General features: G+C 36.2%; 1 pseudogene; it reads left to right on the top strand.

The window, feature by feature from the left end:
• Nucleotides 1-6254: 6254 nt before the first annotated feature.
• On the top strand, nt 6255-24083 carry LOC116107062 (annotated as a pseudogene).
• Nucleotides 24084-25451: the final 1368 nt, after the last annotated feature.

The following is a 25451-nucleotide window of genomic DNA, read 5'->3' as shown; positions in this document are numbered from 1 at the left end:
TTTGCTGAGCTCTAAGCTGATCCAGAGTTTACTGTAACTCCTCAACCTGAGGTAGCGTACCTATTTGGGGATTATTTTTCGCAACATGAGTTTGACCCTCACGATTACGGTTGAGGAAAGACCGTAGATCAAACTCTTGCTCACCTCGGCCGAAGGCTCCGGCATATCTTGACACACGCTGACTAAAGTTGTGTGAAGGCAATGAAAGGTTCGGGGAGTTAGCCCGACCTCCACGGTGGTCAGAACTGACCCACGTTCGTTGGGGGTTTCCCCGCCTTGCACTCTTGTGAGGGTGCCCATGCGATGTGGCGTGGGACGGTTCATGATGCGACAAATCGCCAAGTCGCAAAGCCACAGGTATTCTACCTGTTTCGCGATCGGTATTCGCTAGTCCCTTAGAGCCCTTCAGCCCACTATCTGCCACCCGTTTTCCCTTGCCTTTTCACACTGTAGTGTGTGCGACATGGGCCTTCGCTCGTTTCCGCACTTTACGTGACCTACAAGCGTTTTTGGTGGTAGCACCGCCTTGTCGAACTTGGGTGGTATGACTTGGCTCAAACGGTGTAACCTTATGTTAACTGTCTTGAGAGTATTGTTGAACCTCTCTAGGTAATCCATTACAACTGGGTCATGCTGTGAGTTCGATGGAATGTCCGCCGCGGCACTATGCTTAATCGGGGGCACTTTGGGAGAAGTGTCATCCTATACCAAGGGGATCTCCTCGTTGCTAGGGCTAGCTCACTCGACTACGAAACCGCAGGCCATTTGCTATCGAACAGAATCGATTGATCAGAGATTCCTGATGAAGAGCGGATACTAAATCAGGCCCTCCTTCTAACGTCAAACTGTTGATGCTAGATTTTGACACAAATTACTCGCACGTGCAAAGTCCTAAGCGGACTTAGAAATTACACATGAAATGAGAATGGAAATAAATAAATAAAGGAAGACGATTTTTAAAAGGGTTCGGATGCTCAAAACGAATCCTATGTCCACTGTCTTTTTATAGAAGAAAGGTTACAATCAGGTCACAAGTAGTGATCAAAAAAGAAATACAGAGAGGGAGAGAGAGAGTGTTTATATTATTAGAAGCCGAATCCGGATGAAGAGATGGGAGCTTTCTATTTATAGTAAGAGGTTCTTCGGCAATGATTATGGGTCTGTCAATGAGTAGGTACCATACAGTTCCTACCTTGCTTCCTATAGGTTGTCTGTGCGATAGGTATCCTTAAATCGCGTAGGGATCGGGCAAGTGGATGACTCCCAGACATTCACTAGCCATACCCTTACCTACCAAGTTGATGACAACCTTACCCCTTCTGTCCTTGGACGACGTGGTAGCGTCTAGACAGCAAAATGTCTTCCTGAACTCTGATTAATCCTTGCTGACGTGAGTCTACATCAGCCTTGATTTTTTAGGCATAACAATGATTCACCAAACATCTTACAATATTTCGTATATGTTATACAATGTTGCGCACTAAACATACCCTAACATAAAATTTATGAACTTATTATGTGACACTTGTAAACCAAAAACATAAAACTTAAACAATGAATTATACAAAATCCTACTATAGCTAAAGAAGTGAAAATTTAGCAAGCGAAAATTTGTCAAGTGAAAGAAAATGAAAATCTAGGGTATGTTCATTTACATTTTGTATTTACTGTATTAGTTTTTCTTGGATAGGAATTGACGAGAAATACATTTGTTTGCCACTTTCAATAGATTTGAATTTTTGAAAATAAATAAAAAGGAGGGGTGGAGAGGACGTGAACCCATATAAAAAATAAAAAAATCATCTATTATCTTTTTCCTTTTATATTTTCGCTTCTCTCTAAAAACAAGAATTTTCATTTCAAATCAAGATTTTTTAACACAAAATTGCTGAGAAACAACTATTGACATATATGAGATAAACAAATAAGCGGTAAGTTGAAGAGATTTTATTGGATGTTTATAAGTTTCGTATTTTTCATATATATATTGTATTCTAATAAATATGTTGAATGTGTTTTCATTTTTTATTTTTAAAATATTAATTGTTTTTCTCATTTTTCAACAATTTTTAATACTTTTCAGAAACCAAAAAAAGAATTCACAAAATTCATAAATAAAGGTTGCTTTATAAAATATATTGTACAAATTACAATATCAGATTGTCAACATCCTATAATAGCCAAAAAGGTAAAAAGCTGTTTGGGTCCCAATCCCAACTCCCAAGTTGCTGGCTAAATCCCAATTCCAATTAAATTGAGGGACAAAGCATGCATAGTAGCTGACAAGTCGGGTATTGTGCCCTACCCAGAAAGCTCCCCTAGGTCATGGGGTACAGGGCTTTTCAAATATGTCCAAATCTCCAAATATTTCACTTTTCTTTTTTTATGCCTTCCTCAGACTACCAATCAAATAGATGCGTTGAGGCCACCTGGAAGAGATAGATTACTGTTGAGAATGGTGGTGCAGTTGAGTAGAGGAGCAAATTAGGCCGGACCCAAAAAGGCCAGCCTAAAAAACCGATCCTAGGATTGGCCTGGTCCCTCCTCCAAGACTCAAGCCTAGGACCGGTCCCCAGCGCGGGCGTAAACCCCCTCTCCAATTTCTTTTTAACCCTTAAAAATATTTAAAATCTCTTATTTAATATGAAATTGATAATAAATATAGGGGTTAAAAAAAATTTACAAAAAAAAAAAATTTGGACCATTGAGTAATGGTCAAATAGGACTTTCCTCCCCGTACCTAAACTATAAATAACCCCTAATTCCCACCCATTTTCCTCACAACTCTCAATCTCTCATTCTCTCTACTACAATTCTCAAACTCTCTTCAATTTCATCTATTATTCAATTTATAATTTATATTTATTCATTATTCAATTTCCTTCATTTTTCAATTTCATCTATTATTCATATTATTATTTATATTATTCAATTTCATCAATTTTATTTATTTATTATTTTATCATAATGGATTCCCCAAATTATGTATTCGGAGGATCATCATCCCCCAATAAGGATTATGTTACAGTTCCTCCATCCACCCAAGAAATGGAAGGGTTCATCCATTTTCACCCTTTCTAAACGCAACAATTCCAAATCCAAAGATGGTTGGGATTGCGTCCAACCAAACACAAGCGAACTACGACACCATGGCAAGACTGACAAAAGAGGGTCGTGTATGAAAATATTTCACGAAATCAAAACGAGCAAAGCCAAATGGGTTGGGGGAAGAGACGTGCGGGGTATGCAATTTTTGTCCAATCATGATCGACGCTGAGCACGGGACTTTGACGATGAGGCGGCACCTGGAGAAGAAGCACCCCCAAGTAGTGTAGCAAGGTTCAACTTCAACCAAAACCAGTAAGCAAATATAAACTTAACTTAATTTTAATCCACAAACCTCAACTCTCTCAAATTGGCAATTCAATGCACAGACTACACGAGAGGAGGTAGCAAAATACATAGTTGCTACGAACTCTCCCCTTTTTTTATCTAAAAATGTATTTTTTGTTGATATGATTAAAAAGGCTTTTTGTCCACAATATAAGCCTGTTAGCAAAGACACAACCAGACGGGACATAAAAAAAATTTATACTAAAATAAGTGATACATTTAAAAAAGAATTTAAAAATTTTCAGAATATTTCTATTACACTTACTTCCGATAAATGGGCTACTAGATCAAAAACATATTTTTTGAGTGTTACAATACATTACCTAGATCATAGTTGGGCTTTACAACAAAAATTAATAGGTTTTAGACCATTATATGTTAAACATAGTGCTAACACTATTTGTTTTACAATTATTGAAATTTTGCAAGATTATTTAGTAACAAAGAGAGTTGTGGCACTAACGCTTAATAACACAGCTGCTAACACCGTGACAGTTTCTTTATTTCAAAAGAAATTAGATTTGCTTGGTGAAAGCAATTTTTTTCATCAAAGATGTGATTGCCACATCATCAATTTAATTGTTAAAACAGGTTTAGAAGCTATACATGCGAGCATTGATAAGGTGCGCACGACTATTAGATTCATTGCCTGTAGTAGTACAAGATGGAATGAGTATGTCAAATATTGTCACCAAGAGGAGCCGTCGATTCAACCGAAGAAGCTATGTTGCAACATGTCTGTCCATTGGACCTCAACGTACTTGATGTTGCAAAAAACTATTCCAATCACAAGACAAATTATCGATTTCGTCAACCAAAAGAACCATCCGAATGAAGTCGTCAACGATGATGATTGGACAGTTTGCAGTATTTTCATTCATTTCTTAAAGTCTTTTACAATTCCACTAATACATTAAGTGTTATTTATTATCCTACTACTAATTTAGCATTAGATATTTTACTTCAAATTTGTAAAACTTTTGCCAGACATAGATATAATGAAGAGTTAAGCAACATTGTTTCAAAAATGGAAACAAAATACCGAAAATATTGGTTAGATATTCCATTCTTATATGGATTAGGTCTTATTGTAGATCCTATATTTAAATTAACCATATTTACTTGTATAGTTAATGAGATAGGCCAACATTTAGATTATGACTACAATTCTTATTTGATAGAATTTAACAAAAAATTGGAAAGTCTTTTTTCTTTGTATCAGAATAGGTACAGTGGAATGCCCATCAAAGACGAGCAGTAGGAAGTTGATGAAGACATTCATCAACAAGGATTGAGCATCTGGACGTATATGGAACTTAGTACCAATGGTGGTGGATGCAGCAGCTCTAGTACTACGCACAGACATGGACCAAGTGAGCTATAGCAATATCTGCAAATGGACATGTCCTACATGACCAAGAGGGAGAAATGCGAGATGGATGTGCTTCAATGGTGGAACCAAAATGCAAGTCGATTCCCCATTGTAGCCTAAATGGCACGTGACATTTTATGTGTGCCAGTTTCTACGATTGCATCCAAGTCGGCATTCTAAATTAATGGCCAAATTATTGAAGACAGAATATGCTCTTTAACCAATGAGATTGTTGAAGTCATTACATTCTTACAAAATTAGACTCATACAGACACAAGACTACAGTATCATCCTAAAGATCCCGAACTACTCGACCTCTTCAAAAAAACAAATTTGAGCGATGTAAGTTTCGAGAATGTAAAGTAATAATTTTAATAAAAACAAATTTATTCTAATTGTTTATTTGTTTAAGTTTAAATTAAATTTGCACATTGTGAACATTATATTTATGCTAAAATTAAATTATCTATTTAAATTAAAACCATATAAATTTATAACCAATTAACCATTCATCTATATTTATTTACTAATTATTCAAAAAATTTATAAATCACCCTTAAAAAATTACATAAAGCCCCCTACATAATTTTCGATTTACCTAAGGATATAAAAAAATTAGGAGGGCTAAATAAAATTTTTCAGGCCCATAGGATCAATCCCAAGACCGATCCTATGGGGCCATGACCAATCCTAGGGACCAGTCCAGGCCCTGAGAAATCCATGGGCCTAGGACTAGTCCTTGATTATTTGGGCCCAGGACCGACTGAGCCTAAGCCTTTCCCACCTCTATAGTTGAGAGTGGTTTGAAAGGGAAATGGGGATTTTAGCTAGAAATGGTGGCGGAAAAGGAAAAGGAAGAGGACAGACGGCAGTTGAGAGTGGCAGTGCGGTTGCGAGTGGTGGTGGAAGAGGATAAATGACAGTGGTGCTGTTAAGAATGATGATGGAGGTTAGGGTTTGTTATTTGAAAGGGAATTGGGAATTTCTGATTTAGCTGTAGTGAAAAGTATTTTGGAATCTTTTTTTTTTTTTTTTTTTTCCTGAATTTGGGTTAACTAAAATATTTTAATTAATTATTAAATATTTTACAAAAGGCTGAGTTGGTAAGTGATGATGTGGGGCTCTTTGTAAGCCCTTTTGAAAGTGTAGTCTTTCTGTTTTAAAAATTTGTCCTTAAGCAGGAGTTGACCTAAAAACTGTTAACTAAGAATCTTGACCTTTCCCAATAGCGTACATCCATTTTCTTCAACTCCACTCAAAGACTTTCAAACCCTTGGATTTCCACAAAGGTTTTGTCTTTCTTCTCCTTCCTTTTTCTCAACTTCATGATTTTTCTTATCCTTCAAACCCTTCATATTTTTTCTTGTTAATCTAGTTTTAATTTCCTTTCTCTATCGCAGACTTTGATCTTCATCTGGGTATATGTATATTGACCTGCAACATATTGGATTAACATTATCTTCTTCTTTTTCTTCCTGTTTGCAGATCTTCTGATAAAAAATGACTGCTCAAGAAAACGACGAGGCAGCCAAAAAGTTGCAGAAAAGCTATTTTGATGTGTTAGGTCTTTGCTGTTCAACGGAGGTTTCTCTTGTAGAGAGTATCCTCAAGTCCGTCAATGGTGTTGAAGAGTATTCGGTGATCGTCCCAACCAAAACAGTCGTTGTGGTACATGATAATCTCATCGTTTCTCAGCTTGAAATTGGTAAATTAAAGCTTAAACTTTTTTCTTTTAATCAATTAGAAAATTTATCTCTTTCAGTTAATGGTTAAACATTATCCTCTTTCTTTTTTACTTCCATTTTGTGAACTTTACCACGAAAAAATAAGATCCTAAACTATTTATGTTGTGATTTTATCTAATTTTATAACATATGCATTAAAACTTGTTTTCCTAAGGACCTAATCTTATCACCACATAGGAGTACCTTTTTGGAAGACTAAGAACAAGAGTTCATCTTTAATTATGCTTTTAACTCATAAACAATGAAACAATTATGTCTTTGTTTTATAGTATTACTTTTGTTTATTAATATTTTTATTGACATATGGCTAACATCATATGCAATTTTGATTTTTGAGATATTATTGAACTCCTACCCCAATAAAAAGTATCAAAAGCCCCTTAATAGAGTATACTTAATACTTTCATAAGTGTGGACGGTTTTAGTATTTTATTTTTATTATCTCTTAAAAGGGTGGAGTTAGACTTAGTTTGAAATTGTTGTATCTTATTTCATATTTACTTACAAATCAAGTTTAGGAAATAATCAATTTCAAATAAAATAAATAAGGTGTTTGTTTTGCTCAATTATAAAATTATTCACCTCTTAGGAAATGAAGCATAACTAACATAAAAAGGACAAAATAGATACATGTTAATTAATGTTTTTTCTGTCATTAAAACATATTAAAAATATTAAATTAAATATTCTAAATAAAAACATTTCAAATTTTTTTAAGAAGAAAACTTGTTGGTATAACCTCCGATTAGTTGCCACCGATGAAGTGGTGGCAACGAGTAAGACAACAGTGTTGACCAATGTTCCGAAAATCGGATCTGACTATGTCCCGTTCAAGGGTCCGATTTTCGATTTTACCGGTTTGACCGATTGGATCAATCAGTCGGACCATATCCTGTAAAATTATTTTTAGTCCCTAAATGTTTGAAATTCATCAAAAACACTCCTATAATACTCCCTTAAGGTTTGAAATCTGTCCAAAACATCCCTGTCACACGAAGAGACTGGTGAGTGGTGGCGGCAGCGACGATTGCCAATCGAAGTTTGGAATCATGGGGCTTTTGATATACAGGTGCCGACAAATCTGATGGTGGTGTTAGGGAGTTCCATCGGCGCCGAAACTTGTCGGAATCAAGAAGGAAGTCCAATAGTCGCATGAACTATAGGTGGATGGCGAGCAACGAAGGCTGGATAACGACCACTGAAAATGGATGGGTTTTGTCGTGGAGATGTCGTCAAGTCTAATGGTGGTATTTTCTCCCTCGAAAGATGTCGCAATCCGGTGGGATTGAGTTGCCATTGGATCACGATTCGGTACTATTCTGGCGGTCCAATTGTGACTCAATCTAGTTTGATTGAAAATATCGATTTTCAAAGGATACTGGACTGGAGATGTCGTCGGCTCCCAGCCAAACCGGTCCGATCTAGTTTTCAAAACACTGGTGTCGACACCATTAGTTGAACCTTTTGTCCAAACCACCAGCATCATTGTTTTGTATTTCTAATATTTTTCAAAAATTAGAATTTAAATTTACTCATGTTGTATTTTTGTAATTGACTCTTCCAAAAGCAGATTTTGAATCCTAAGAACTAGAAAAACCTACTTTTTGAAATTCTTTTATGAAATATTAGATTATTACATAATATAATCATTTTTTTAAAATTTATTTCTTAAACTACATCAACCCCAAAAGAACATCTAAAAGTCTCCTCATCTACTCCTTTTTTTTATTTGTTTGCTTGCATCACCAGTTAATCAACCTTCATTCATATTCTCTCGCTAACATGTTGTATTAATTAATTAGACAGGTATAAATAATAGTTATAATACTCCGCGTAGAATGTCCTCCGTGGAATCGAAATTTGTAACTCTATTATTATTATTGTTATAGCTGTTGTTAAGAATATTTAAATATGACTACAAAATGTACTTTCAATTTATTTAATATTAACATTATTAATGGCTTAATACAACAATGAATGAGTGATAGAGAACGACCAACTGTTTTTGTTTCAGCTATTTCATTTGGTTCATTTATTATTACAGTTAAGGCTCTGAATCAAGCAAGATTGGAAGCAAATGTGAGAGCATATGGTGAAGAAAATTACCAGAAAAGATGGCCAAGCCCATATGCCATTGCTTGTGGAGTATTGCTTGCTCTATCATTTTTCAAGTATTTGTGGCATCCATTTCGTTGGTTGGCTCTTGGAGCTGTTGCTGCTGCCATTTGTCCCATGATTCTCAAAGGCTTTGTGGCTTTAAGGAATTGTAGACTTGATGTAAACATACTTATGCTCATAGCAGGTAAATCACTATTTTTTCCCCTTATATTCTGTTCAAGGAATAATTCCTGTCATCTTAAAAATAATCAATGACTCTTTTGTTCCCTTACATATAACTTTCACCCATCATATTTAGAAATAATCACAAAACTCTTTTCCCCAACTCTCTGCTACATTAAATTAATTTTCCCTTAACTATCAGGATAGACGGAGACATAAAATGATAAAAGCACCCTTCTATTTATGCAGAGTAGTCAAATTATCTTTTGTAAGATATAAAACGTGACATTGAATTTAATAATGAGTCTGACAAGATCCTAATACGCTAAAATAAGTGGTTATCGAAATGTGACCATTAAATATTTCAATGGTTACATTTTGTTGTTCTTATAAGAGGTCCAATTCTTTTGTACTTCATTTCTTAATTATCACATTGTCTAGAAAAAATATCTGTTTTTTGGGAAATTAATAAATTACCTATTCTTTGGGGTGTGAATTGAAATATATCATTTTTTGTTGGAAATCCTTGTAAGAGATAGCCTTCCCAACAACTTTCTTATTCTCTCCGCCCATCCAAAATATAATATTCATGCTTTCCAAACCAAATTTTCAACTCTTTTAATCATTTTTTTGGTTTCAGTCTTGTGGAAAAAACTAATTACTGTAGACAATGCATAATCCAGAGAAACCAAAATAGCCTCCTTACACCTAATTGTTCTTTTTTTTTTTTTTTTGTTTTTTTTTTTCGGTCTTCTTCTTCTTGTTCTCTTCTCTTTCATCTTTTTATGTAACACTTAATACTACATAAACATACATGCATGGGAAGCATTGTCGTAGCAATTACAAAGACCATTCAACTGTGTGCAATAGATAATCGACAATGCTTTGACGAAGTGTGATAATATGGGGGATTGAAGAAAAAATATAGGGTTATTTTTCTATTGGAGATTATTTGGTTTACCTGGTAAATCCACAGTTAGTCGCTAATAAAAATGAACCATTGTGCTAAAATGCCTTTTCCCTTTCTCTTTTCTTTTCTTTTTTTTCTTTTCTTTCTTTCTTTCTATGCTTTATGTGTATTATGTCCATGTAGCCTTCTTTTTATTTTCCTTTTCCCTTACCAGAAATACCTTTGGAACTGAAAATTCTAACCAACATGCGACAACATGATAATTTATTGTTGAGAATCAACATGATAATGAGTTTATTTCATTTATCTCCTGTCAAATCGTTTAATAAAGATAACCTACTGTCATTAATGAAAAGTATTTAACACTCTTATCATAGAGTTTTTATAGATTTCGAGTGCTTTTGACATTTTTACGTGGTTTTTTATCTTCAACCGAGTTTTTTTTTTTTATAATTCTAGGAATAATAAATATTCAATAAGAACAAGTAAAATGAAAAGACTCAAACTTTAATTGAGGCACTAAACGTGAAGATCTTTCTTTCTAATAGTTTATTTTATTTTATTTTTTGGCATTATTATTAATTATCATCCGGTTCCATAGTCCTTTCCCATGCTTTTGAAATCATTGCTTCTAAGTGGCTTTCATCAATGAGTAATAAATAAGTTATAGTGTTTTGTAAATATAGAGTTGATGACTCAAAGCTAGTGTGCTTGTTCTAAATTTCTTAGTAAATCCAATCACCCAAACATATTAAGTTAATTGTTTTTTACCTTTAGTAGTGTCTTTACGTTTTCGCTAAAAATCATAAGAAAATGATTTCACATTGAACTTAATAGTACTCATCTGACGAACGGAAACACGTCAAAAAAATAAATAAAAACATACATGTAACTTCTTTAGATGTCGACTACATGACAAAAGAAATCCCAAAGAAAATTAAAATTTGATAATCCTGAAAACGTGTATAACAACCCTTGTATAATTAAACTAATTAAAGTAAGGTAAATAAAATTCCTATTGCATTAAAATCTCAAAAAAGCACATAAAACAAATAAGAAATCAATAGGAAAACCAAATTTAACTAATTAAGTTAGAGTTAACGACATTAATCCCCTAAGGTTGATTAACAACAAATCCCCATGAGGTTTTCGAAATAATAAAATCCCCCTAGTTAAAGAACTTAATGAGACATTAAATTATTTGATATTTGTCAAATGAGGGTTGCTATCCCAATCGTTTTGAGATATCGACAATTGGGCAATTGTACCTCCATCACTATGCCCTCATCCTTAGATATTTGTCGAAATGAGGTTGCTATCCCAATCTTTTAAGACATCAGCAAATGACAGGATTGTACCTTGCTTTGATACACCTTGGTGAAGCAAAAATGCAAAATAAATAATAAAGATAAAAGAAAAGCTTTACAACTTTATGAGGGATTGTCGAATACACGACATAAAAACCCAAAAGGACTCATAATAATTCATAAATCATGAATAATTTGTTACATAACAACCCTTTAGAGTTAATTGTTCCTATATAATACTACTAGAGTAAGGTAAAATAAATTCGTAATTGAACTAAAATCCCTAACTAGAAATGTAGACAAATAAGAAAAAAGGAAAACCAAATTTTACTAAATTAGTTTTCCAACTTAGAAATCTAATAAAATAGGAAAATAATATGACTCAAAACAAGAGCACTAAAATAACTAAAATTGTCCTACATCACACTCTCATATGAAGGTTTTTATTGATTTCTCTTTTAAAATAGCTTACTTGCTTTGCCATAAAAGCAAAAAAACTTACCAATAAATGTGAAGAGAATGCTACAACCACACTCTTCTCAAAAACTTCTCACAACCCCGGTGTGACAGGTTTGCACTTGGTCAAGCTGCAAATTATTAGGTGAGACTCATTACAGCAACTAATTGCGACTCTACGTCGGGTTGTGAGAGAAAGTTTGTGAAAAAATGTGTAAATGTAGTATTTTTAAATGGAAAATATGTTAAGCTGAGTTCAACTTTACAACTCAAAAAGTTGCAAAAAAAACTTTTGTTTCAAAATGTTTTATCTATGTTATTAAAAAAACCAGAGAGTACTCCGACTAAAATAAGCTAAATATTTTATTATGTGGTGACTCGTCAAAAAATTACAAGTTCATTCAATTTTTTTTTTTTTTTTTTTTTTTATTTCATAAGAAAAACTAGAGATTAAATGATCCCAGTTTGAGTTATATTATGCATGCTTCTAAAATATAATCATTTTCAATTGGCGACACTTCAAGTACTATTTTTTCAACAGTGACAGGTTCAATGCTTTGAAAGATTATACAGAAGCTGGTGCAATTGTCTTCCTTTATACCATTGCAGAATGGCTTGAGGAAAGGGCAAGCCACAAGGTTTGCGCCTATCAGCTGCCCAACCTCTTTTCTTTTGGCTCTCATTGTGTTTTAGAAATTTGAGTTCGTTACCCAAAACCAAATTTAAATATAAGTTACAACACAAAATTTAGTTTCGTTGGATTTTAGTATTCAAATACATTCCAATTATATCTATAGATATTGGACTAATATATTGAGTTCTACTGATAGCTACCCTTGTTAAGTAAAAACTTAACATAGTATCAGATTAGAGTCTAAAGTTTAATCTCCACATTTAACTGGATAAAAAAAAAATAAAACAGATTCAAGAGCCTATTAGACTAATATAATGTTGAGCCCTGGAGGCCTTGGAAAACGTAATTAATTTTTCTGATTTTCCATTTCTTAAGCACATATTAAATGAAAAACAATGTCTCAGGCAACTGCTGTAATGTCAACACATGATGAGCGTAGTCCCTCAAAAGGCAGTAATAGCTGAAACTGGAGAGAAGTTGATGCTGGGAAGGTGGAATTGAACACTGTTCTTGCAGTTAAAGTAGGGAAACTATACCCATTGATGGAATTGTCGTAGATGGCAGCTGTGAAGTCGAGAGAAAACATTAACTGGGGAGTCATATCCGTGGTCAACAAAAGGATTCCTCTGTTTTGGCTGGCACCATCAATCTAAATGGTACGTATACGGTGATACCACACATCTTACTTAAAAAATATTTGTTCTTTATTAGTATGTTAATGGGTCCTTAATTTTTCCTTTACAGGTTATTAGTGGAAAAACTACTGCTTTAGCTGAAGATAGTGTGGTGGCTAAAATGGCAAAATTTGTTGAAGAAGCTCAAAATGGTAAACAAAAAACCCAAAGAGTCATGACAGATGTGCCCAGTATATACTCAGGTTTGTCAAATTTTTATGTCTAGATCATTTACATGTTGCCATTGGAGATGTTGAGACTGAAAGATAACAATATGCAAAATAACAACATTCTTATCTTATACGAGTATGTTTGGTGCGACAGTGTATGTAAAGTATGTATAGTATAAAATTGTATTGTATTGCAAAGTATTGAATAATATTTATATGAAATATATAGATATTGGTGCATCATTGTATCGTATTAATTATGTTTAGCTTTCAATTAAAATTTTAACAAATATCTTCGAAATTATAATTCATTTAAAAAATTTAACATGTTAACTGAAGTTATATCAGTCATTAAAAAATTAAAATAATGAAAAAGAATCATTTACTAAAACTATGAATATTAAAAAATTAAAATTAAAATTTTTTTTATTATGTTATTTTAAATCGATAATTATCTATATTTTAAAGTAATTAATTAATATTAAAATTGTCAAACAAATAAAATAATATAATACATTCCTTTACTCATCCTTTTACTTGTATTGATAATATAACCTATTACTTGGTGTTAATTAGTATAAGAGATGCATTTAGGACTTGTAAGTGCATTAACAATATAGGGCAAAGTTTACCACAATATAATATAGTATTATTTAGTATTATAAAGTGTCTTTTACCATAATGTCGCGTACCAAACAACCTTAGCTACAATTTAGTATTACTTATTCTGCATACTGTTTTCCATCTTTAATTCTTGAGTATTATATTGCACAACTTACATATTAGCTTTCTTGGTTACTTATTTTGCAGTGTTGTAGTTTTATCAGCTTGGTTGCAGTGATTCCAGCGGCATTAAGAGTTAATAACGTCAGCCATGGCTTCATTTAGATTGGTTGTTATAGTTACTGATGCCTTGTGGCTCTAATCTCTCAACACCTGTTGCCACTTCTGTGGACTCACCAAGCTGCAACCTCTGGTCTTCTCATCAAGGAGGAGACTATCTTGAAGTTCTTGCCAAAGTTAAGGTTATGGCCTTGACAAAACTGGAACCATTACAAGGGGTGAATTGTTGTATCCGAATTTCAATCTCTTTGTGAAGATTTAACTTAAAAACTCTGATTCATGGTAAGGACTTTCACTAGCATCAATGAATATATCAAGTTATTGATACTAAATGCTAAAAATAAAAATTATAGGGTATCAAGTATTGAGGTAAGTCAAGCCATCCAATGGCAGCTGCATTGGTTGATTATGGACGGTCTCTTTCCATTGAGCCAAAGCCTGAAAGTGGTGAAGCTATCAGAATTTTCCTGGAGAAGGCATTTATGGGAAAATTGATGAGCAAGGAATTTTATTGGAAACTCAAGAATTGCTGTGAGAGCTGGATGTGAAACAGGTTAATCTTTCCAGTATATGCTTGTAAATAGGTCTTTTACGACGGTAATATCTGTTGAAAGGTTTTTACGACAGTAATACAACAGAAATCACCCGTTACAAATATAACAGTTGTTTAAGATATATGGTTAATGCAGGGTTGTAATTTTTGGATATTTAGTGGATCCATGACAGGAGTTAAAAAGGAAGGAAGCACGATTGGATACATATACTTGGAGCATCCCTTGTTGGATTTTTAGTCTCTCTGATGCGTGCCGGACGGGGGTGCTGAGGCACGTCATGGAAAACTCTATGGGAATATAAAACTGCTATGCTTACAGGAGATAATCAAGCCTCAGATATGCATGCCACAACAGGTAAATTAACAGCACTTGGAGATTCTCGTACTAAATTGCTCACATTTGCTTCTAGTTTTTCCTTTTTTTTTTTTTTTTTTTTTTCTTTTCCTGAGAATTAAAAATCCCCCAAACTTGCGCACAAGCGGCTTCAAACTGAAGCACCTGAACCTGCAATTTTTGGGGAAGTGGTAAACAATGGCCTTTGGCCATGCAGGTGCCAATGAGGGGACTCGAAACTATCGAAAAATTTGCTTCTAGTTAAATATTAAGTATAGCAACTTCATCAAAGATAGGTAACAAGAACAACAAATTTTATGTGCAGCTGGAAATTCTGGAAGTAGTCCATTATGAACTTCTACCAGAAGACAAGGGGAAAATCATCAATGAATTTAAGAGAAAGGAGCAACTGCCATGATTGGTGATGGTGTAAATGATGCCCTGGCATTAGCCACAGCTGATATTGGTATATCTATGGGAATCTCAGGTTCAGCTCTTGCAACTGAGACGGGAGATGTTATTCTTATGTCAATGACCTTAGAAAAATACCGAAGCCATCAAACTCGCGAGGAAAGCTCATTGGAAAGTAATACAGAATATCATTTTGTCATTTGTTACTAAGGCTGCTATCCTTGTCTTGGCCATTGCTGGTACCCACTGGTTTGGGCAGCTGTTCTTGCTGATGTTGGACATCTTTATTGGTGATCCTTAATGTATGCTATCTTGAAAGGAACACAAAACAGGGAGATAAAGGCTACAAAATCAGCTAATCAGTTAGTCACAAATATGGAGGGAAATGTTGTAAATATCTCAGCACCCGCATTTGTGAGCCTAAGCAGAGCTTATCCATGGATGTATTTCTAAATGTGACACTGGCACTTGCCGCTCCAATAACTCATGTGGGAATTGCAGCAAGGATGGTCATGATCTTGAGGCGCAAAACATCCATGGTGTTCGTCGGTGGAAACCCAATATAAGTGTGTAGAAGATCAGTGTCATCATGGACACTGTAAAATGAACCTCATAAAGAGAAGCATAGTCTTTTGGATCATTAGTTGCAGAGAAGAAGACCATTGTGTAATGAGGATCATGTCACAAAGCACACTAAATGAAGGGAAAAGTGATTGAAAACATATTATTCAGGTAGCGCAGAAGGCTTCACGAGAGCTTCTTAAGATTGGAGAAGAGAGAGATTGGTGATTTTTGCAAAAGCCTGCTACATGAAGCTACAGAAATAATTGGGACTTTATGGAGGAGGCTTGACAGAAATGTCAAAGAATAAAATTATAACACTTCGATTAGGTTATGTTCTTTTACATGATTTTCTTTTTAAAGAAAGATTTGTAGTTTTCTATCAAATATTGGAAATGATTGTCAAAAGGAAAAAAAATTACGGAATTTGTTTAGAACTTAAATTCTATAAACTAGAGTTAATGCATTAACCCCTGTATGTATGATAATAACAAAATTCTTATAAGGTTTCTAAAATAACAGAAAGTAAATCTCTCTTCATTAAGTTTTAAGTATTAAAATAAACGGTAGAGGAGTAATTTGGTAATATATATTGTAAATTTAATTCTCATTATAACAATCATTGACGACAAGAGATTTATGTAATTTTGAAACCACAAGGGGATTTTGTTGTGTATCATATTCTCAACGGATTAATGTCATTAACTCATGAATAATATAATGGGTTTTTCTTTCTTTCATTTTTTTTTTTTTATATTATTGACGAAGCTGTTATGATTCGTTGACTTGGTTTTTAGGGAAATTCCTTATATGAATTTTATTTTTAAAGCGTGATTTTTAATTTAGAATTAATCTTTCCTTTATGAAGCGCAGTTTTTTTTTTTTTTTTTTTTTACATTTTTTGGGAATTAAAAAGTTTACACAAGTTACCAAAATTTTACTTTATCTAAGTTGGTAAAGCTTTATTATTTGGAGAGCGATTTTTAGCCCCCACCTAATTTATCAGTATCCACAACTTTTAAATATATTTTTTGTTTAAACAAATTTAACATTAATTTAAATTACTGGAAATATGACATTATAATTTTTTTTTGAATGGTGTTTCTTTACTTAGATTTTTGTTCCATTAGATTTTTCCTTGAATAAGGTCTAAATGGTAGATGCCTAGGGGGAGTGTTATAAACAGTGGACATTTCCCCCAATGTCACATTTCTAGTCACAATGAAGCATTGTTCATGCACTTGTATCATGTTTTGGCTTCTTGCATTTCTTTGTATCATATTTTGAGAGAAAAGCAAAGCGAATGAAATATTGTTTAAGCCTATCTAATCTTGTTTTCTTCTTTTTTTTTTTTTTTTTCAGTTTAGTCCCTTTTATTTTATATTTCTACAATTATTGTACAAGTATGTATGTTGCTAATTTCTAATTACTCTACAACCGGTGACAGAGCTAGGATTTGGTCTCAATGGGGGCACGTGAAAAAATTCAAATATTATCATCCATGAAAATAAATTTTTTAATTCATTAGGTTTTATGAATAACTCTTCCTATATGTACATGCTAAAATCTACAGTTGCGAAAAGAAGGACAAATCCTGTGAGGTTAAGGTCATTGACAATCCGCTACACCTGCACACACAAAGAAACCAACATGAAGTGAACCAAAAACATCAAGGTCGTGTTTGCCGTAGGCACCCCGACGCTCAAGTCAGTAAGGATAATAAAGGTTTTTTATTGAGGGCAAAGGAAAGAAAATGTTACTAGTAGTTTAGTCAGAAACTAGAACCACGGTAATGATGTGTAGCTCTCCATAATGAGAACTAAGGGTTTAGAAGGTGTAATATTGAATGCCTAAATAAAAGAGTGACTCCTGTTTATATAGTAGTTACAAGATCTTTGTATCCTAGTAGGACTTTGAATCCTTAATGGTAGAGGTTGAGTGAATAGAAAAGATTCTAGTTCACTTGCCTTACTGGCGCTAAGAATCCTAATTCAGGCAAGATACGGAATCTTGGACAAATTAGGATAGAACCCAACTAGAAAGAGCCCTACTTACGTTGATCTGGGAGAACCAGCTTTAGATGGGCTAGCCATGACGCCTATTCTGGAGAGAGGTTGGGCTCGAACCGCATGTTTTGGCCCATGTTATGAGTTCTAGTGTTGGCCCAATCAAAATTGGGTCACATCCTTGGGCCTATGTAATAGAAAATGTCTACTTGAGTCTGATAAGGCCCAAGGTGGATATTGGCCTATTCAATCAGCCCCCCACTCTCTAAGTTAAGAAGTATTTGGCTTGGAGAGTAACTAGTCCGGATGGGGGTTAACCAGGCAAGGTGATGGCATATCGGGCCAGGCGAGCGTTCACTTGGCTAAACAAAGATATCCTGCCTTGAGGAATGACTCGAAGCACTCATGTAGATATCTTCACTCAGCCAGATGGCCATAGTGATATAGTGAGAAGCACATCCTTGTGTAGCTAAGCCTGCTCAGTTGATTGAGTCGAGTGAAAGGGGGCTATACAATCTTTACAGCCATGTTTGCTCAACTGTTCGAGTCGGATGGTCTGATACCTGGTGCATCCTTTATCGGTGTTCTCATTTGATTTGACCGAGCTGAGTTGGAGGATGTAAGGTACATCTTTTATAGTTGTTCTCACTTGATTGGCAAGACCGAGTGCAAATGTCTGTCTATGGAACATGGAAAAAGTCTTAATCACTTCGAAGCTGGAGACCTAGTTGGTTTATCCGGTCGAGCTGAATTTAGTCTGAACTTGCCTTGATGGCACCAAGAAAACGAGACGCGTGTACTGTCGGGTTTCGTATACGTCGAGCGGGAAATGGAAGGTTGCGAATTTTGAAATGGGCCTATCGTACGACACATATACGATAGGGATTTTGTTTGCACTTTAGGTGGGAATTCAAATTGTCGCACCTAATCACTAGCAGCCGCGTCTTCTGACAGGCTGCGAGAGTAGAAAAAGAGGAGATTTCATTAGAGGACTATTCATCTTCCCATTTTCGCTTCTAGAAAGAAGGCCTGTGTCTGTAGAGGAGTTTCTTTTATCGCGATTTCCCTTCCTTTTTACATGGTAAATCTCTTATTTCTCGCCAAATTTTTGTAGTTCTCACATTTTTCTTTGGATTTTGAAAGTTTTAGGCACAATTTAGGGTACTTTTAGGAATTTTCAAAGTATTTTAGTGGTGAATAGGCTGGGGTTTCTCGGAATATGGTTTTTGGCTTTGTTTTTTAAAACTCCTAGTGGATTTCGATAGTGAGCGGTGTCTATTTGGTGTTTTTATTTGGTAGAGAAAGGAACACTTTTGAGCGAGGAGTGTTTTTTGAACTGGTTGGTTTCGACGATTTAAGGTTTTCTGGGTTTCAAGGGAGAGAAAGATGTTAGTAAACGGTCCCGTATACGCAGCGGAAACAAAAAATATAATATAACAGGATCGTTTACATGAGCCAAGATCAAGGGTATGATTTTACAATTTATATTAAATAAAAATCTGCATAAATATTCAACATGAGTTAAGAGAAACAAACGCACGTTGAAGGCTCCTCCAAATTTGTCGACGAACGTTTTGCTACCGATCCAAGTGTAGGATCGAACCTGCGTAGTCCACACGAAGACAATCTTAAAAGAACCAAAGAGGGATTTGCTAGATCCTCTTTGGCTTCAAGATTAAGAAGAAAAGAAAATCAATTGAATTGATTTTAGGCAATGGTGTTACTGCCGTGGGAGAGGCAAAGATTGGGGCTGCTGTGTGTATATTGGTTTTACAAAGAAAAACTCACTCATTAAAAATCACACACATTTTTCCTTTTATATTTAAAAACAATTTGCCCTAATCCCATACGGAATAGGCTTGGGCTCCAACCCAAACGCCCCATGTTGCCAAACACTCCCAATTTGATTTATTTTAATTTCCATCATTATCTCAATTAAAATCAATTAATATATATATTTAAATATATATTAACATTTAACAATAATGATAATATATTTAAATATGTGCGAACACACATTTAAACGTAATTTCACTTATTTAATTTTTCTAACAAATTAAATAAAGGCTACGACCTCAGCAAATTTAATTGCACTGTGAAATTACCAAAATACCCTTTCGCCTTAAAAGACGAAAACGCCCTTCTTTCTTCTTGCATCTTAAATTGTCTTCTATGTGTGTGACCCTTAGGCTCCTCATCATATCGGCAGTGTATAGTATTGCGATTAACACCAATTAATCGTCTCACTAATACACAGACCAAGATTGGCCCCTAGCAAGGCATCATGGCCACCCGATAGATTCGGATTCAGCAAAGTAGCTACCTGTCAACGATATGGTTACCGTGCAATTCGATCCTTTCATCATACGTTATCTCGACGAGACGAAGGCATAGAAATAGTGTCAACCTTCGGTTACTCTCGATATTATTTATTCAGTTTCTGGACCAATGACCCGTATTATAAACTGGATAGAGCAACAACTCAATCCCACTGTGGCCACAGTTTTAGTGTCATTGCCATATACTGAATTGCGCCGTGAGATAACTTTCTCCCGTACCCGGGAGTGATGAATCCTCTGTCAATCCACCATAGTCTTGATACACTCCTTGATGCAGCCAATCACCACCGTATTGACAGCTCTGAAAAGAACTGCGTTAGGCTAGTGTCAAACTACACCAATCGGTGCACAAGGCGCTCCGGTGATCTCAAGTCTAAGGATCACATGCACCACCATTCGTTAGAGGATTTGTTCCATAGACACTGGGGTTACCATCCATATGGAATCCTCTGGTGGGTCAGTCCAGTGAACTTGCTGTGGTGTAATCGCCTACAACAAACACCCATGTGTTGCACCAGGTTGTCACCAAACAACCTTGACAAGTGAGATCAGTCACTGCCTTTCGACAGGGTCGTTCAACACTATGATAGCCTTACCGTATTATCTGTGCCCTTACTTCAGAATAATACTGGGGCTACGGACGTTTCTAGAATGGCCACCATATGTGCTCATAGGGTTCTCACTATCAAGATTTGAAACACTTGATACCCTCGTCACGGTTCTACCATTCTAAGGACATATATCAATACATATTGCAATAATAATGATTTACGCGATATAGAATAAAATGCCTTTTATTGATTAATGAACATTATTACAAAGAGTCAATTCTACAATAATTGATTGGCTCTAGGGCATCTACTCTAACAAAAGAGAAGTCGAGTTACTTAGTAGTTTCATTCGGCTCGTCTCGGTATCCTTGTCCGAGTCGAGTGCCCTACGCATGAAATAATTCAGGTTCACTTAGTCAATCGGTTTTTTATTTGCCAGACCGATTAAGATACTATGGAAGGTTTCATCTGATGTCGAACTCCGAGTCGGGCGAGAAGCATCATGTGGAGATGGACCCAAGGGGCCAGTACGAGCATGCTCCTACCATGGTAGTCATGTTGGAAGAGGATGACGTGCCAGTGGGAATCCCTAAAGTTTGAATGTGATTGTCTCCGAGCTAGGTGGAGCCGTCGATTTGAGTAGTGACAGCTTTGAGAGGCAAGGGACGAGTGGGGAAGAGACGGAGGACAAGTCAGATAGTTCCTAGAGTGATGCTTCAACTAGTGGCGACTCAGTAGAGCTGCCTAGCCAGTTGGGTAGCGGGATCTTGGGCGCCGACTATTTGCCACTACTCAAGGAGAATGATTAATGGTAGATTCAGATGCAGTACTACTGATCCATATCCAACCAATTCAATAACAAAACATACCCCAAAACCAAGTAGAAATTCAACCAAACTAAAAACATAAACAAAATCACACTTACTTGCAAATCCGGACCAAGACAAGTAGAAACACTTCAAGCCTAAAGGATTACTCCAGCTTGAATTGATTCACCACCAAATCCTTTTCCAAGACTTGGATAAAGAATGCACAATCAAAGAACACAAAAGTTCTCTCAAATGGATAAACCAATTTTCATATATTTCAAGGCTAAATGTTACAATGGAATAGTTGCTCTTATATAGGCAAATACCAGGATAAACAAGTAATTGACATATACAAGAAAATGAAATAAACTTAGCTAAATATTACAAGTCATTCATTCAAAAAACAAGGTCATGCCTATTTAATGCAAAAGAGACATAATTCCCTAATTCTATGATCAATGTCTTTAACCACCCCATTAGTTATCTAAGTTTACTTCCATTAGATCAAAACTAATCAATGATCCCAATTAAGTCTACTAATAAGGGTGTAAGAATTTAGGCTTTGAGAATCATATAAATGGATCCAATAAGGGATCATGTGGATCTTCCCCTTTGGAAAGAAACATGGGCCGGATTGAACTTTTTCAACACTTGGACTTCTTTCTTTGTGGGCTTGAGCTTCCCTTGTTGTGCTTGAGCTTGGAGTGGCTTGGACCAAAATGTTTGGACTCTCTCCTTCCTTGGAACTTGCTTGGGCCAAATAGCCTCCATTACTTTCCACATTTCACAAACCAAGTGTTTTAGGACTTGGAGTGAAATTCTTCAATTCAATCGAATTAGCAAGTGTTTTAAGACTTGCAATTCCTTTTCGACTCATGTTTACAATTTTTTTAGAACTTGTAAACGTATCAACTACATTCCTAGCTCTGTGGAGATCAAAATCTCGAAGAGCTATGAACGGGTCAGTTGGGAGGCAAAAGGATGGGTGAGTATGTACGAGATATGGTTTCACAACGATTTGCGCCTTCCCATGCCTCAGCTAATCTAGGAGGTGTTGAATCATTTAATGATCGCACCAACACATATTATGCCAAACGGGTGGAGGTTATTGTTGTGCTTGGAGGTGTTGTGAGCTCAGAACCGAGTGATGTTTGGTATGCACGAGCTACTGCATTCTTACTATTTGAAGAAGTGTGATCGAGAAAAAGGTAGATACACCATCACCCTTGGGCACAATCGATTTCACTTGGTGACTAACTTGAGGCTGGGCAACAAGAACTGGAAGGAGCGGTTCTTCTTTATAAAGGATGAGGCCATATTTGGTGAGAGAGGTCAGGGCGAGATGCCTTACACATGGAGGGCCACGAGTGAGAGGCTGATTCTTGTCTATACTTGTGACTATTAAGTCTTATTCTCCCTTTCTTTTGCAGATCCCGAGTTCAACTGAGTCGAACAAAGTGGTGATGGCTTAGAGTTGACGATGAGAGAAGTTCTCGCCATTTCAAAAGAAAAGAGAGACTAGAGAGTGATCTTGAAAGAGTCAAATTTGAGGAAGAGTCATATGTGGGCTGGAGTTGAAGCTGTTCAAAAAGGTATCCCATTCCTCTCATCGAAGCAAGTGTGGCATGTGCTACTAATTCTCTATAGCAATCACATACTATTCGGGCATTCGTTTCTTCATCCACTAACACCTGAGGAGTTTGTCATTGTAGAAAGGCTAATGAGGAATCTAAAGGTAGACACACCGAGTGCGAGTGATATGGCTATGCAACGTAGAGCTAAGAGGAAGAGGAAATCGGCCCCGAGGAGAGTTCAGGTTCAACAAACCAAGCCAATTGATCCCATCGATCAATCGTCGACTGGAGCCAAGTCATAGAAGGAAGTCCTAGTTGATGAGGATGAGAAGGTGACAATCATTTTTCCCAACACGGCCTCGATCTAATCTGATGCAACTAGGATGGGCAACCTGGTCGAGTTGTTTTTGCTACCTACCAACGAAACCCAACTGAATCAGATGGGGATGTTTGTCGTGGCCAAGTGAGCAGTGACTTAGCAACTTCAGATACTTTTTAATTTGTAACTTTTTAGCAAAGTTACGGAGCTAACTTGCATATTTTCTTGTAGGCTTTGAGCGGGACCCTCTATTTGAAGAAGGCTGTAGTCACCCAAAACTCACGAATCTAAGAGTTGACCAAATCCAACACCGATCTGAAAAACCAAGAAGCTCATTTATTGAAGAACACAAAGGAGAGCTTCGCCAAGTAGTAGCAAGCTAAGTTAGAGTTGGAGTCGACCGAATTGAAAAAGGCATTGGCTGAAGCCGAGAGGGGCTCTCTAATGCGAAAAGAGAATTGGCTGAGAAAAAGAAAGAGTCAATCACACTCAAGGAGCGATACAAATCTATAGTTGAGGATGCCATGATCAACGCCCTTATTGAGCTGATGAAGGAATACAAGGTCGGGAATACTGCACAATGGGACCCTGATGGCGACATCGAGCTTTAGAAGGAAATAGAGGCTGAGGCAACTGGTGTAGATAACCGGGTGGATGGAGGAATTGACCCCAAAGATCAGATGGAGGAATTTGTTAAAGATCAAGAGGAAGCTCTGGTGGGTTCGACTGAATCCACTAAGAATGTAGCCACTGTTAGTGGGTCAGCTGATCAAGAGAAAGAAGTCAAGCCGACTGGAGATCAGTCGGCTCAGGAAGATCAGTTGGGTCGTGTAGACCCTTAGTTTATATGTTTTTTCAATGTTGTTTGAGACTTTTAAGGCATGTAGTGCCCTATGTGCCTTTGTATTTGCAACTCTTCATCGATGCAAGCTTTTACGTTTTAATGGATTATTTTCCCTTTGCCTCATTACCAAGTGCTGTGTTTTCTTATGTTTGTGTGTGATTTGTATACTCAAAATGTTTTGATTTTTTTAGAAACTCGTGTGTTGAGGTTGAGCAACCGAATTGTTAATGATTGGTTGAATATAATTCCCTGATGTGAATCAATGTGCCTCGAGGTTAGGTTGGTATGGCCGACTGTCGATGTAAGTAAGTCGATGTAAATTAAGGGATGCTAAGTCAGCATAGCTGACTGTCGATGTAAGTCAATCGATGTAAATTAGTAGATGTTTCGAGGCTCGGTTGGCATGGTCGACTGTCAATGTAAATCAGGCCTTGCGAACCGAGTCGATGCTAATTGATTGTAGTTGAATAAGTTTGTCGATGTTAGGCATACCAAAGCCCGGTTGGCATGACCAACCGTCGATGTAAATCGGGCCTCGCAATCGAGTCAATGCACATTGATTGGAGTTTAATAAATTTATCGATGCTAAGTATACCGAGGCCCAGTCGACATGATTGACTGTCGATATAATTCGAGCCTCACGACTAAGTCGATGCATATTGATTGGAGTTGAACAAGTTTCTTCGTTGAATAATATTTTTATTGATACTAGGCCGAAAGGCTGACTGATTGGAGAGGAGGTGGACAGGTCCACTCATCCTTTTTTTAAAACAAACAAAACTAAAAAGGGAAAGTAAAAGCAGTTTACTAAAAATAGTACTGTTTGAGATGGATAGCATCCCAACTATTGGTGATATCTTTCCCCTCTAGAGTCTGGAGTCTGGAGTCTGGAGTCTAGAGCCTATAGGCACCCTTGCTTACCGCTCTAGTTATCTTATACAAGCCTTCCCAATTGGGGTCGCTTCCCAACGTTGACCTTTTTAGTATTCTAAAAGATTTTGCGAAGCACCCAATCTCCTTCCTTGAAAACTCTCACTCGAAAATTACGGTTGAAATGTCGAGCGACTCGTTGTTGATAGACAGTGTTCCTGATGTGAGCCTAATCCCTCAATTCATCAATGGTATCTAGGTTGTGGTAGAGATTTTGGTTATTGGTCTGCTGATCCATCCATTGGAGTTTGGGAGAAGGGATAGAGACCTCAGTTGGGATGACCGCCTCTGAGCCATATGTTAAAGAGAATGGTGTCTCTCTAACGGATGAGCGGGTTTTGGTTTGGTAGGACTAGAGCACTCCTGGTAGTTCATCTGCCCAAGTACCCTTAGCTTTCTGGAGGCGTTTCTTGAGGGTTTGCATCACAACTTTGTT

The sequence above is a fragment of the Pistacia vera genome, unplaced genomic scaffold (genome assembly GCF_008641045.1).
Source record: "Pistacia vera cultivar Batoury unplaced genomic scaffold, PisVer_v2 Contig526, whole genome shotgun sequence".
Lineage (NCBI taxonomy): Eukaryota > Viridiplantae > Streptophyta > Magnoliopsida > Sapindales > Anacardiaceae > Pistacia > Pistacia vera.
The sequence above is the reverse complement of the archived record's forward strand: the minus strand, read 5'-3'. Positions and strand labels throughout refer to the sequence as shown.